This window comes from Lepidochelys olivacea (assembly GCF_965140295.1).
Source record: "Lepidochelys olivacea isolate rLepOli2 genome assembly, chromosome: 10".
In the NCBI taxonomy this organism is placed as follows: Eukaryota; Metazoa; Chordata; order Testudines; family Cheloniidae; genus Lepidochelys; species Lepidochelys olivacea.
This window is the reverse complement of record NC_140420.1, coordinates 56,427,122-56,441,897: the sequence shown is the minus strand read 5'-3', so window position 1 is coordinate 56,441,897 and position 14,776 is coordinate 56,427,122. Positions and strand designations below refer to the sequence as shown.

Below are 14,776 nucleotides of genomic sequence, written 5' to 3'. Positions count from 1 at the left end.
AAGGCTTTTGAAAAGAGATGGCTCTTGCATTTTGCTTTGAAGATGTTATGATCTCTGGTCAGCCTGATTTCCAGATAGCATAAACGACTCCTGCACTTCCGGAGTGGGGGGTCTTCTGGACTCATTCATGCTCCTGGACTTGCAGATAAGTGTCAATATGTCTTCTTCCAACTTCAGCTAGCAGAAGATTAATTTCTCATCTGAGAAGAATGGCAGAAACTGATCTTGTGACACTAGACTCTTGCAACCTCCACTGTTAAGCTAATGCAGTTACAATGTTGGGTTTGATCTATAAAGTCCTAAATGGTTTTGTTCAGGCTAGAACTCTTCTGTGTGTGATGCTGCTGTTGTGACTAGTCATAGTAGTTGAGTTAACAGCTACCTGGTAATGACTCGCTGATGGCAAAGTGTTTCCTTTTGAGAGGTCCTTGACTGTGGAGCTCGCTCGCTCACTCACTCTCTCCACACTTTGTGGTCTAACAGATCCTGGATTTGTAACTTTCAGGACATCCTGCGATTTCAGTTAAACTAAATCAGTTCATTAAAATTCTTGGTCACTTGCTGGAATAGTGGAACTGGAGGTGAAGGGGAATCTTGGACCTTACTCTTAAATGGTCCTTGAGTCCATGACTGGCTAAACTCTTAATGCAGGATATTTAGTAACAAAATTAGTTAAATATTTATCTACACAGTAGTTTTTAATTTACAGGTCTCAATTTATGCCCTCCTTTTTGAAGAGTTTTATTTAAATCTGCCTCCACTCCTGGAGGCATGTATGAAGAAGTTTATTACAGACTCTCTTGTATGCTCTGTCATCCTAGCAAAAAAACTTCGGCAAGGGGAACTCATTTATTATACGTTGGCTATCCTGCCACAAGCAACTCTACAGCATCTTACTGCAAAGCTGCACTTTTTCCATGCTTGCTTGCTTGCTTTCTTGGCCTCCCTCCAGGGCAGGTCTTCTCAGTGAGCTGCCACTGCCCATAGCCTCCTGGGGCTAGTATGGTTCATAAAGATGGATATCTTTTCTTATAAATCAAGCTCATCATACGTAAATGCCTCTATGTGCATACATTTTTTCAGATGTTTTAAGTAATACCAAAATAAAATGCACCTTATTTTTAGTACTACATTACATTTCAGTAACTCCTGAAATGAATTATAAGCTAATGCAAATTAATAGGCTAATAATAGAGGTTTCAACAGCTACATAAGTATGTGTGCATATGAGTTATTTACTTGTGTTTTATAGGAATATTTTAAACAGAAATAAAGAAATCACAGTGTAAAAGTAAATAGAATGCACATTTACAAAACCCAAATTATCTCATTATGTCTACATATTAATAATTATGACTCAGTATGAAAGATTACTAGGTATTCTGAGATCCTGTTAGAGAGTGATACAAACAGAAATAAGCACAGAGATGAGCTCAGAATTTTACTCTGAAATTCCTTGCTGCTGTGGACTAAGAATCTTACTGACATATTATTAAAATTTTGCCTGAGGATTTGAGATTCTCACTGTCTTTAAATGTAATAAGCAGAAAAATAAAATACAGATAAAAATGTATGAGTGATGCTGCTAATGTATAAGCTTTCCACCCCTATTCTAGTGACATGCTGAAATTAGCTGTGAACAGTATAGTTTAAAATGCAAATATTCTTTTTCTCCTCTAAAAGGGCTTGACTTCCCTCTCCAGTTATATAGATAGCTCTCTTTTTAGCAGCAGTCTGAGAGATTGTCACAGAGACTAGTCTTGAAGAGAAAAGATGGACTAGAAAAGAAAAATGCTTTTATATGGGGGGGAAAGGAAGATTGTTCAAAACACATTCTTTATAACTGTTGTGCTTATAATAAATCCAGATTATGCAGAACAAAGATGAAAAGCTTTACATCAAAAGGTAGTAACTGTTATATATGCTGATACCGTCTAAGAGGTCATTTACATTAATTACTGATAATTGGTTAGATGCTTCCATTATCATACAAGGAAGAAGGACACACATCAGTAATGCAGATGGTGAAAAAAGTTTCAAAGTGAAATAAGTAGTACTTCTGATAGGACATAACTTCATAAAAATCCAAAACAGGCCTTTTTGAAAATATTCTGCTCCCCATCCGTGAGAACACTCTAACAATTCCCAAGAAGATTCTGTATGATTGATTAATCAGTCTCACCTAATGATTGTTAAATGCTTTGAAGGGATAAAGCCCCCTCTTCTACAGGCATGAAGAGCTGTGCCCACAGTAGAACTGCACTGGTTCTGAGGCACAGGGGAGACAGGTTACTGGGATCCCATGCCAGGAATGTGCATCCAGCTATATGGGGCCTTTTTCCTAGCTACTGCAGAGAGGGATGATGGTGGGATTAGGGTAGGCTGGTATATGTGTATAATCATAGATTTCTCCCCTGTCCCTCAGAGGGGAGTTCAGGGAACAAGCAGAGTGGAGGCTAATGCAGTCATGAAGCTGCACTAGTGGCTAAAGAGTGACTTCGCTCCTGCTTTGTAATCTGGGAACCCTGTACCTCTGGAGAGGGTGATGTCAAGATTCTGCTTTAGCTTCGCTGGCAAAGGCTGTCTTCGGAGTGCTAATGGTCCTGAGTTCTAGCCATGGTACTACAGGTAGGTGGTGTATTGATGACTAATATGAGGTCTTTATGTGTGTAGGACATAGTCATGACAGATTGGCAGCTTGTTGTATATGGTTACTGTAAAACCCAGATGGCTGAGGAAAGCTTTGTCAAATTGAATGGTTGCCACGCAAATTAGTGTTTGTGTCTACATTGCAATCTGTAGATGGTCCACAAATGGTGAAAATCTGAGTACTATTAATTCCAGATAACAGAAATTCTCCTCTGTTTCAACTGGGTGGAAGTTTGTGGTTTCTGGAAGCTTAGGCCCTCTGTTTTCTTTCTAGTGATATCTGTGGTGTCTCTATGTGGGCAGCAAGTGGATTGTGTTAGCTAGTCATGCCTCATCTCAGTCTGACAGAGGCAGCAAACAGGATAATGAAACAAAGCAAGAGTTTTGCAGACCTCAGATATAGGGATAAAAAAAAGCAACTCCTGTAAAGGACAGAATCCATCTGCAGCTTCTCATATCCCTTTCCTTTTTTGTATCCCTTCCCAGCACTGCTGCCCTCAGCCTATCCAGGTTAACCCCCACCCTCCAGGTCTTCTCTAGAAGATATTGTGCTTCTCTGGATGATAGACAATCCTTGAAATGTACAGCTTCAATGGCACATATCAGAGTACAAATCCTGAGCTGCATGTCTCTAGCTAGGCATCTACCTGCAGCTTAGAAATGTTACAGATGTGCAAAAAACAAAATTGTGAAGGTAAATTAATTTTTTACAGTCCTTCCCACACCACTCTCAAAACTGCAGCCTGGTTTAATTCTGAAAAGGGCAAGAACTTCAGGTATCAGATGTGCATGGGGAAGGGAAATGAATTGAAACCTTTCCTCTTCACAGAAAATTAGGGAAAATCCTTGATACTTCTGTTAAAGTCCTTGGGTCGAGGTCAACTCGATAGAGCATATCATTCTTTAGTTCAAAATGGGGAAATTGGGCAGCTTGGGCCTCCTGGGTAACTTTTCAGTCTATCACTGCTATCCAGGCATATGACTCACTCAAGGTCTCATCTTCCTTTTGCCCACATATCTGATCATAGATCTGGGTTAAATGTGCTAAGTCTATGTCAGGAGGATGAACCTCCTGGAGAGGGTCTCCCAGATCTGAAGGCACTTCTCCCACTTCTGTTTGGGTGTCATCCATCTGCTGAGATGGTTTCCCTAGTTCTGTCTCCCCGGCCAAATGGGTCTGTAACCAGGCCCTCCCTTCTTCTCAATGTTGCCTTCGAAATTTACTAATCCTCTGGGTTTGGGAAGACCCCTCCAAAAGGTCAGATTTCAGTACTAGAAATATCTTATCTAGCTGTTGGGGTATTGGTTCAGCTGGAGTAGGAGGACCTGATTGGCGGAGGAGCAAGCAGGGGAACTGTTGCCAGTTTCTCCCAGTTATAACCTTCCAGGGAAGGTGTTCTGTCATGCCAACCTAAATTTTTGCTTCATGCTCAACCCACCTTCAGTTGTACCCACGCTGTGGGGTAGGAGTGGACATCCCCATGCACATATGTCACCTTGAAGGGGCAGTCATATTGGAGGTTGCTAAGGTTTAGCAGGGACTCTCGAACCAGGGTTTGGGAGTACCCTGAGTCTACCAGCCGGGCATAAGTACACCCTCCTCCAGTGACTTGGGCCACATACGCCTTATGCCACTGGTCGAGCCTGGGCTCAGAGCTGCTACATGTTTCTGTGACCCCACAGTCTAAGAAATCATATTCCATGATGGGCAGGACCAGCTGAAGTGTCCTGGCCTCCCACAGTGAAAACATACCATACTAATAGGGTCTGGCTGACCCCTTCTCTTCGGAGCTTCTGGGGTGCAGCTCTGGGATGGGAGGGCAGGCACCCATGATGACTAAGGCTATGATTTAGTAATAGGTATTTTTAGTAAATAAGTCATGGACAGGTCATGGGCAATAAACAATCATTTACGGCCCGTGACCTGTCCATGACTTTTACTAAAAATACCTGTGATTAAATCTTGGGGGGGAGGGGTGGGGGGGCAGGGGAGGTGCTGGAGGGCTGTGGGAGGGTGGCTGCTGAGGGAAGGGAATCAGGGGGGCCCTGCTGGGGGGACTGCTTGGGGCCAGTGGCACCAGCTGCCCAGGGCCACAGACTGCAGCTGCTCCAGCTGGGGATTGCTGCTGGGGGCTGCCAGAGCAGCGGCTGCTGTGGTTGTCCCCAGGGCCACTCCAGCAGCAGCCACCCTGTGGGGTCAGCCACGCTGCAGAAGTCATGGAGGACTAATCATGACAGATACGGAGCTCTAATCATGACCAGTGCCTCAGTCCTGAATCCACAGGGACTTTCCTTCTGGGTCAGTTCAGGTCTCCTGGGTGCCCCCTTTGGCAACGGCTAGGGTCCTCTGAACCCTGGGCCTGCCAGTTGTCAGACCTTGGCGAGGTATTTTTGTCAGACCAGGTAGTGAGCAAATAGTCCTCTGTAAGCTGGACTGAAGCAGCAAGTAAATCGGAACTATGCTACCAAGTCCAGGTTTAAATTTACATTGGCAATATGCCTCAGTACTGCTCCAAGACTATCGCATCTATGAGCTCTACTGTTGTGCGGACTGCAGGGCGTAGCCATCGGGTGGCCTAGTTTCGAGGCATAGGGCTATGGCCCATGGGCAAGCCCCTGAGGCAAAAAGCTCTGAGCAGAAACTTCACAAATAGGTTTCTGGGAACCCGGGCGATCAAGTATGGCAGGCTTCACTGTCCAATAATCTCTCACCTCTTGTCTTCTAGAGCCCAGTAAGTCGCCTGAGTTTCCCCGGACAGGAACGGGGCCAGGTGAGTGGCCCAGGTGTCTTTATCCCATGTAGCAGTTGTGCCTACCTACTCAAAGGTGACTAAGTAGGCCTCTGGATCATGATGTGGCCCCAGTTTGGCCAGTGGTATCCCGGACCCAGAGTTCAACTGGTTTGAGGAGACCTAGCTAGTTAGTTGCTGCAACAATGACTCCTGGAATTGCTGCTCCTGGTGTTGCTCGAGCTGAAGCACCTCGAGGAGTGCAGCCTGCTGTTATTGAGCAGCCCGCTGCACTTCAGCTAGTGCCCTCTGGGTTTCAATAGAGCTGTGCTGATGCTGGGCAAGCAGCCTTATCAATGTCTCCATTGTCCCCTTGTTTCAGGGGTCAGTCCCAAATCTCCACTCTCACACACTCCACAGGGCACACTCACCTCTCACGAACACCCCCCTTGGCTGAAAGTGTGTGCATGCATATACTCTCTCGGCCCTCTGGCCAAGTCACACACTGTCTGAGAGAGAGAAAAGCAAAATGCTTTCCAGGGTAAAGTCCAAAAAGTGGTTTTCTCATTGTCATCTGTAACAACTCCCTCAAGTTGTCCGTGCTCCAGGATAGAGCAGTGCCCCAGGGCTCCCTTCCCTTCACCCTCTTAGGGCCTTTCTGGCTACAGCTCTCCAACTGGGTCACTGCCGTTCAGTTCCCCCTCTGGGGTGCCTCAATGTCCAGGCCAGTTCCCCCAGTGGCTAATGGAAGTGGGAGGGGGACCCAGGACCACTCACTACTCCAGGTCCCAGCCCAGGGACCCTGTAGATAGAAGCTGTCCACTGTCTCCCTTTAGCTATGTAGCACCGGTACTCTAATTCCCTGGGCCATTTCCCCATGCTCTCTTCACCCTTCCTTAGGACCTTGTCCTGATGGAGTCCCAGCAACCAGCTCAGGCTCCTTCTCACTCTCCCTGGGTTCTTGTTATACCAATAAAATAAAAACCAGCAGGATCTTATTAAAGGGGATAAGGCAAAATGCCACATCTATTGTGATTACAGAAAGAATCATAGTAAGCAGTTAGTTATAGCTATAACTTTCCATTCAATTTCATATTTATTCACACATTTATATTCATACACACACACACAGGTTCTGCAAGGTTGTTATCATATTACATGTCCTAGCTTGAGTTTGTGGCTTGGGTTCATAGCTTGTGGTGGCTAACTGGCTGAGAAACCCAGGCACAAGGAAGAGCTGGGTCTCTGTTGGGCATGCACCGATGCCCTTCCATGTTGGCAGCAGAATGTTACCCTCTGAAGTCTTCCATCTCACCCATCCTTTTTGTAGGCTTTAGTTTGAATCCAGAGTCTATAGGTCTTGCTGTGTCACACTGCCTCTGGGTTCGGTGTGATTGATCACCCGTCAACTGCAGACATGACTTTCAACCTGGGATCTGGCTTTGATGTTTCTTCAATTGTACTTTTGTTCTTTTCTTGCTTTGTCAGGGCTGTTGTCTGCATCTTCAGCCGTTGGTATTTACACTTTATTTCATCAGGACAGGCTGGGGCTGGAGGTTGATTCCATCATCTATCCATACCTCATTCACACATCTAAACTACACTAATAAGATTATATCGGGTTTTGCAAAATGCAGGTTGCAGCAGGATTTACAAAATGGAGTTTGAGTTTCAATATGGACAAGTGTAAGGAATGGCAAACAGTGAGCAGAAGTTACAATGTTGACGCAGTGTAAGTTTCAGTGATTTAAGCAGCAATTGGATCAAAAGTGAAACTCAATTAGCCAGTTAGTGGGGTAATTGGTTTTATGAATGAATGTTGTTTCATTCATAAAACTTTGCTTATGAACAATTTCATTGATCAGTTCTACATTCTGGCAGCACAGCCCTCAACCAGCCATACACCATTCATACAGCTCCAGCTCCAGCAAGGAACTGATGTGACTCTGGCCCTGCAGCTCTTCTTATAGTGACCTGCTGGGCCCTGATTGGCTGTGTCCCACACAGCCACTCTAGGCAGCTTGGAGGACTCTCTCCACTGCCCTTTTCTGGGGCAGGGTGTGTCAGGGCCATGAGTCCTCCAGCAGAGGGCTTCAGAGGGTCTGGTATACTCTGTCACAAAGCTGTATAAAAAGAATATAAATATACTGTATTAAAGCTTTACATTGTTTCCTTTTGCCATATTTTTTAAAATGAAAAAATATGGTAAGTTCATAATCGATTAACATAAGCCAAGTAATAGCATTTGCATTGATTATATGCAGCCGTTATGTTCTGATTCAGATATACCAACATATCTGTTACATAATGGGAAAAAATGGCTTAAATTTCCAGCTGGGCATAAGGGAGTTGGGTGTTCAACTAATGGAAGTCAGGCACTTTGAAAAATCCTGCTAATACAATAACCTGTTTATAGTGAAAAGCCATGTTAAAGAGGATACCTTTTGGATATTTGTTTCACAAACAATTGCCTAAACTCTGAGAGGTTACGAGCATCTCTAGAACCTATTGAAGTTGGAGGTCCTCAAGACCCTGAGATTTGGGGCCATCGCGGACAGAGTCCTGAATCCACTGAAGTCAACAGGAGTTCTGCTACTGATATAAGTGATTCTGGATTCTGCACTGTATTGTATGCTTCTTCAGTCATCGGTACTAGAGAGCTAAAGAATTTTTATTGTCATTTGAATATTGACATACTAATGTGCTTTTTTGTGAATGATATAAATGTAAATGGTTTATTTTCAGCACCATCTGTTACTCGTCACGAGTCTGATTTAATTAGGAGATTGTGATCTGTTGGTATGTTTATGCTCTGGTTGTTTTATGATTCATACAATTACAGAAATAAGATTATTGGTAATAGGCAGCATATTTTAATTATACTATTGGCATTAGCAGTATTGAAAATCTTGTGAGGGTTATTATCTTGGACGCAGTTGATTACTATTGAATTAATAGAACGTAGAAGCCATGATACATCACCTGGTTAGGGGTTGTGTTATAAGTATTTTAAGAGGCTAAGAAGAAAATGAGAGGTTTTGATTATTTAAGCATCAAGATCCCAATTCAGCAAATTATTTAAGCATGTGCTTAACTTTAAACACATGATTATATCAATTTGCTTAAAGTTAAGATTGTGCTTAAGTGCTTTGAATCAAGGTCTAAACACACTAGGACTGCTTAATTGATTCTTGCATTTTCAGTAGTGAGTATTGTTAATAGGTAGTACACATAAATAACATCATTTGCTCTTCGTAATTCATTGCAAATGCACTCTGAATTGTGTTGTATTTTAAATAATTGTATAATTGATAAATGTTACTGTAAGAAATAGTAGTAAACTTACATCAGGTGAATGAAGTGATGTCATGACTACAGAGCTGGTAACCTGTTTAGACAGCATCACAATTCCACATGATGATCACTACTGTTTTTATTATTTTACATTTTAGTTCTCTAGTGAACATTGTGGTGCTGAATGCATTTGTCACATTGCAGACAATCCACTTTAGGAACAGGAAATCAACAGAGGATGTTGGTGGGGGGGATATGGGGAGGGAGGTTGGGGGTTTTGTCTTTTTTTTTTTTTTTTTTTAATGTAATCAGTGAAATTTCAGCTTTTGGACAAAGTACAGTTCCACTTTTCTCTTTTAGATAGGCTTGGAAGAATTAGATTTTTATTAGTAAATGTTGGTAGGTAAATGTCTATTTCACCATACCTAAACAAACTTATGAAAAATAATAATCAACATTTACAGATAGGCAAAGTAAGAAAAATGCAACTTGAGAACTTAGTTTAATTTAAGGATATTTAATTTGTATATTTTGATGTAATGTTGGCAGTTTGTGTTTTAACAGTTATAAAGCTTTAACTTTTTTGAATCTCAACATCTGATGTCATTACATAACTGACTCTCCCTATTGTCTGACCCCCCCCATAACGTCCCACAACTGTGTAAATTTAAAGTGATAAAAATTGACCAAATGGTTAGAATAAACATTAATATTATTTGTCAGCACTATTTAAAAAAATCAAATTCTGCCAAGCCTACTTTTACTGTAAGATCTCCTATAGACAAGATGGAAGAGCTGTGAATTTCTCTTGCTGCTGCCTATGCTGACTGTACTGCTGTGGTCAAAACCAGAAGATTAACCCAGAATGCTGTGTGGGGGGGTGGATGGATGTCTTATGCTTTGTTGCTGCCTATATTATGAATTTATTATGTGTTATTATGTGCTTTGAGGGTTTTTAGGTCTTGCTTCTTATTAACTTCCATAGAAGCATGTGATGACAACCTTATGTCACTAATCTCTGTTCAGTTTTTTAAATTTAGGATATGCTCCGAAAAATCACTCCTTGTTTGAAAATTTTATTATCCCAAAATCATTGGTGTTATTATAGTTGTAAATAAAATCAGAAGTGAAGAAATAAAATAATTCAAGCATCAGACTGTGCTGTTAGGTAGTTCACTGTATAATATTCTGTATGTGTTTTTTTGGACTTTATTGAAAAACATGGATTTATTGCAATCTTTATTATATTTTTCTGTAGCCAATACTTTTTCTTCTGTTAAAGCTTTGGATAAAATGGCTTGTGGGGTGATAAATTTGATTTAGTTCAGTTTGATTTTTAACTAGAACAGTTCAATTTTTTAGGTACTTTCAAGATTATAACTACATCGGGAAAAAAATTCACTCATGTATCTATGAAATCATTCAGAATGCATGAATTAGAACATAAATTAAATCCTTTTCAGTCTTTTCCCAGGACTAAGGCATAAGAGGAATGACATTTTTAAAAGTCCTGCAATTATTTTAGTCTTGCCTTTGTATAAGTGGAAGGGAATACTCACTACCCCAGATGGACTCCTGTAGATGCCCTTAATTTGTTATTGTTCATGGCAGTGTAGTCATTATGCAGCTGTTTCTGAGAATTAGACCCTCTGTAGTAGCTCATACATGCTTCACAATATTATAGTACAGTACAGCAAGATATTTTCTGCAAGTGAAATAATTCAGTAGGATAATGTTTTCATCTACTGATATCCAGATTTATTCTGTATCTGTCCCTGATGATAAAGTACTCTGGTTATTTAAGATAACTAAGATGAATTTGTCCCATCTTGTAATAACTATAATTCTTACCAACTAGTAGCACATTTTACATTAAGCGAAATAAAAATATTTTAGAGCATTTTTTTCATATTTGACTAGTCCATTGAATGGAAAAACTGTTTCAAAGACCATATTTATTATTGATGTTATTTAACACAAACAATTAGTCACATTAAATTCAGGGGTGGGGAAATCACTTAATCTCTTTTACTGATGTTGCTGGGGCAATTTTGAAATATAAAATATGCTTTGTCTGGCACATCAGTTCTTTCTACCAGTTTGACTGAAGGGGCAAAATATTACTGACCTCTGTTCCCAGGTATCTCTCTTTCAGCACTGATAGGAAAGGGGAGAATATTTTCAATGTTCTTCACTTCTCTCATGTTACCCTTTGATTAAAAAATATCCCAAGTTTTATTACAGTGATATTTAAATATCGAGGCAGACTGTTAGGTCTCAGACTCCATGCTCACTATGTGAAACTGAAGTTTAACCTGGGGATGTGAACCACAAGTGAAGAACTAATTTAATTTTCTAAGTTTCAGACTGTGACTTTCTTCCTATTATTAAAATCAAAATATCATCACAGTTGTATTAGTGGAAAACCTTCAAATATATTTCTCAGAAATGCCTATGTTCTGTAATGTTAAGTAAAGAGGAACAAATTAAATGTGGTGGTTCCTTGTTTAAAATAAACATTAAGGTTAAGTCCCTGAATAGGTTCAGAATGCCATTTTAAATCTACAGCAGACACTAACTCCTTAATAATGATTACACCACCTATAGGATTTCCATTTCATTTGATTTAGAAATCTACTTTTGAGTAGATACAATTGTACACATTAGAAACTATTCTCGCTGTTCTCAGAAGCAACAACCATATTTGAAATTGGAGCTGCAGGGACTCTGTTGGAGTGAATGGAAATATCTTAGATAGTATCTGGCTGATTACTTCAGTGCCATCATGCTGTTTGCATGTCTGTGGGTGAGTTGTCAGGTCTCTCCTTACTCATGAAGAAAAATGTCAAAAAAGATCTAGGCCGTCATGTATGCTCTCTTTATATTATATAATATCAGATCCCTTTTATGTGATTGTATAGCCTTCTAGCTTACAGTATTCCTTCACTTGCAATATGTACATCCTCATAATTCACTCTCTCTTAAACTGAGACCACAAACTGTACAAACACGCAAGAAGACATGGATCCTTCCTTGAGGATCTTACAGTGTATATTTAGAAATAGTTTTTTAATTTAGGGCCTTTTTTAAATTTATCACTATTTTACAATGTACTATTGGAATAGCTTTGTTACAAGGGTGTTAACAAGAGCCTGTTGTTAAAATTTCGTCACCATTTGAATGCAGGATTGGGGTGATTTCCCTGTCTTTTAGGTCATACACTCTGCTTCTGGACACTGCTAAATTACTCTGATAGCAATTACTTTAAACCTGGGGCTAATTAACATACTTTGAAGAGAATTTTTTTTTCCTTTGGAGTACACCAGATTGCACCAAATATTTGTGTGTGTGTTTGTTTTGTTTAGGAGGAATTGATAACCAGCTCCTCCATAGAGTCTTCACCCTCACTTCAGATTACACAAATTGAACACTGGGTACAGTCACTATGAGTAGAATTTACCAATGTGCTAAAGACCAGCACAAAGCCTGAGCACTTAAGTCCCATTTAAACTTTATCCTTGGGAGTTTAAGTGGGATTTAATAGTTTATAGGCCTTGTACTGGCCCCCTGCACAGCGTGGATTTTACCCTATATTTTGAAGAACTAAGTATTAACATTTCCATAGATGTGCCCTTAATATAAGTTTGCTAGATGATGGTATGATCGAATGAAAGAAAAAATGAATAGACTCCCCAGACATTCATCCCTTTGCTGTGGGAGCACATGCATATGTGGGTGCATGGGGTTTAAGCTTAGCCTCAGTGAGAGCATTTTGTGGAAGCTCACTTGTTTCAGTCTGAGATGATCAGTCTTTATAAAGACAGGTTTCAGAGTAACAGCCGTGTTAGTCTGTATTCCGCAAAAAGAAAAGGAGTACTTGTGGCACCTTAGAGGCTAACCAATTTATTTGAGCATAAGCTTTCGTGAGCTACAGCTCACTTCATCGGCTGCATACCGATGAAGTGAGCTGTAGCTCACGAAAGCTTATGCTCAAATAAATTGGTTAGTCTCTAAGGTGCCACAAGTACTCCTAGTCTTTATAAAGTAGCAGAACAGACAGATAATTAGCCAGAGCCACAAGCTAGAGAAAAATGTGCCTCTCTTTCATTATAACTTGAACTATTTGAATCAAAGGACCTGGTTCTGGTCAAGACTCCTTTGCACCAGCTCAACAATGTAAAGGGGACTTAAAACTGATCTTAAGGTAAAGGGAAATCCTAAAGACACCCGGGATTCTTCTGGTGACATAAAGCTGGGACCGCAGCCTGTGGCTACTCTGATTTATAGTGGGTATTGGCTCATCCCTTGGCTAGCCACAGGATCAAGAGAAACAGAAGATGGCTTAGAGCCACCATTGCTTCCCCGCCTCATGCAGCTGAGGGTCTAACCTCAAATATTTTAATTCCAGAACAAGGTTCTGTTTATAGCCACTCACAGATCAGCTTGTAAAAAATGGACACACTTCTTCTTCACTTAAATATAAGGATCTTGAAAACTAGTGCTTTATCGGTTATGCTTCAGTTTCTGTTAGTCTTACTAATCTAGTATTTTTACTTTGAAAAATACAGTTTCTTGACCAATGTATAAAGAAGTGCAATGCCACAATTTCAATTTCTTCTGTCCTTGAAAGCAGATTTTCCCCTACACTTTTTATTTGTATTGGGATACAGTTTAGAAGCATAAACATGGTTGGAACCTTCATGCTAGCTGCTGTACAAACATATAGTAAATGCTTAGAGGAGTTTATAATTAAATGTGTGTGAATTTATTCTATGAGCCAAAACCTATGTATATCTCATGCCAGAAACTGGGCCATAGTTTTAATTTGCCTTGCAGAATGGTTATATTTTTCTTTTACTGGTAGATTATTTTCTTTTCTTCCACCATTGTGTTAAAACAAATGGACTGTTTTATATAGGAGGAAACAATGGCAGTGGCAATTCCTGGTATAGGCTCACAGCCTTGTGTTTAAAAATGGCAAATAACAAGTGAATGGGTTTTCAAATACTTCACTAGATTTTATCCAGTGAAAATTCTAGTAGTATGTCTGTCTTAATATTCTATTTGGTATTCACTTGTGAGAACTCTTTTGGCCATACTTGAACCACCCCTTTAGTTCTTGGAAATCAGAACTTATGAGAGATTAATTAAAAGGTTCTTTTAATACTGCTTGTTCATATAAAAATGCATGTGAGTTGTCTGCTTGTGAACACCAGCTACATGTTTCTGTCCTGAAATGTATCTCACTCAGTGAGCTAATATAGGCCAGTCCACAGAAATCTGTTAATTATGTGTGAGTAAAAAAGAAAGAAGCATCTGTAAAATGGTAGTGCATTCAGCCCCAGAGCAAAAGAGGAGAAAAGGAAAGTAGAGCTGGTTTGTTTTTTTTAAAAAAGACATTTTTGCAGGAAAATACGTTTATTTTTCAATCAAGAAATGTGAACATTTTTTGACTCTCTAGAGCAGATGAATGTGTGTCAATCTGCAGCATTTCACATGGTCCCCTGGCCAATGCTCAGGGGTGTTGATGAGCTTTGGAAAAAATGCATTGAGCCCTCCTTAGGCCAGCGTCGGTTGTGCAGCATGGGGAACTTGGAGTTGGTGGATAGAAAAATAGTGTTGGGTCTTAAATTATTCCCATCCACCCAAGTGAAAGAAATTAGTGTCAAATTATGTGAAAAGATTTACGTGCTATTTCCTTTAAGTGTTTTCTGGGCTTTTTAGGGGATAATCTGTCTTCCCCAAGTTGTGGCATTATACAATCTCTATTTACTGATATTCTGACCCAGCAACCCCTCTATCAGGCTGGAACTCAGCAGAGAGTCCTTTTTGGACATTTTTAACCTTCTTCCAAAAATCAGAGAAACATACATAGCTTTTTTTGGAAACCATTCAGACAGACTTTGTACAAGTGGTGCAGTCTGACAATTTATATTTGATAAGCCCAAAGAGGCATTTAATCAAAGAACACGAGAGAAAACATGGAAAGCAAAATGGCTAGATCTTGAAATGCAATATTAGTCCTCATGAAAAAGACCTTTGAGGCTAGTTCCTTAAGGTATAAAAAAGTAGTATTAATCAAAGTATTCCATAAGATGAATGGT

General features: G+C 40.2%; 1 protein-coding gene across 6 annotated transcripts in view; it reads left to right on the top strand.

Annotated features, from left to right (window-relative positions):
• TJP1 (tight junction protein 1) overlaps nt 1-14,776 on the top strand; it is a gene marked incomplete at its 5' end in the record, with an annotated part of 307,681 nt that overhangs the window by 13,170 nt on the left and 279,735 nt on the right. The gene's annotated exons all lie outside the window — the stretch shown is intronic.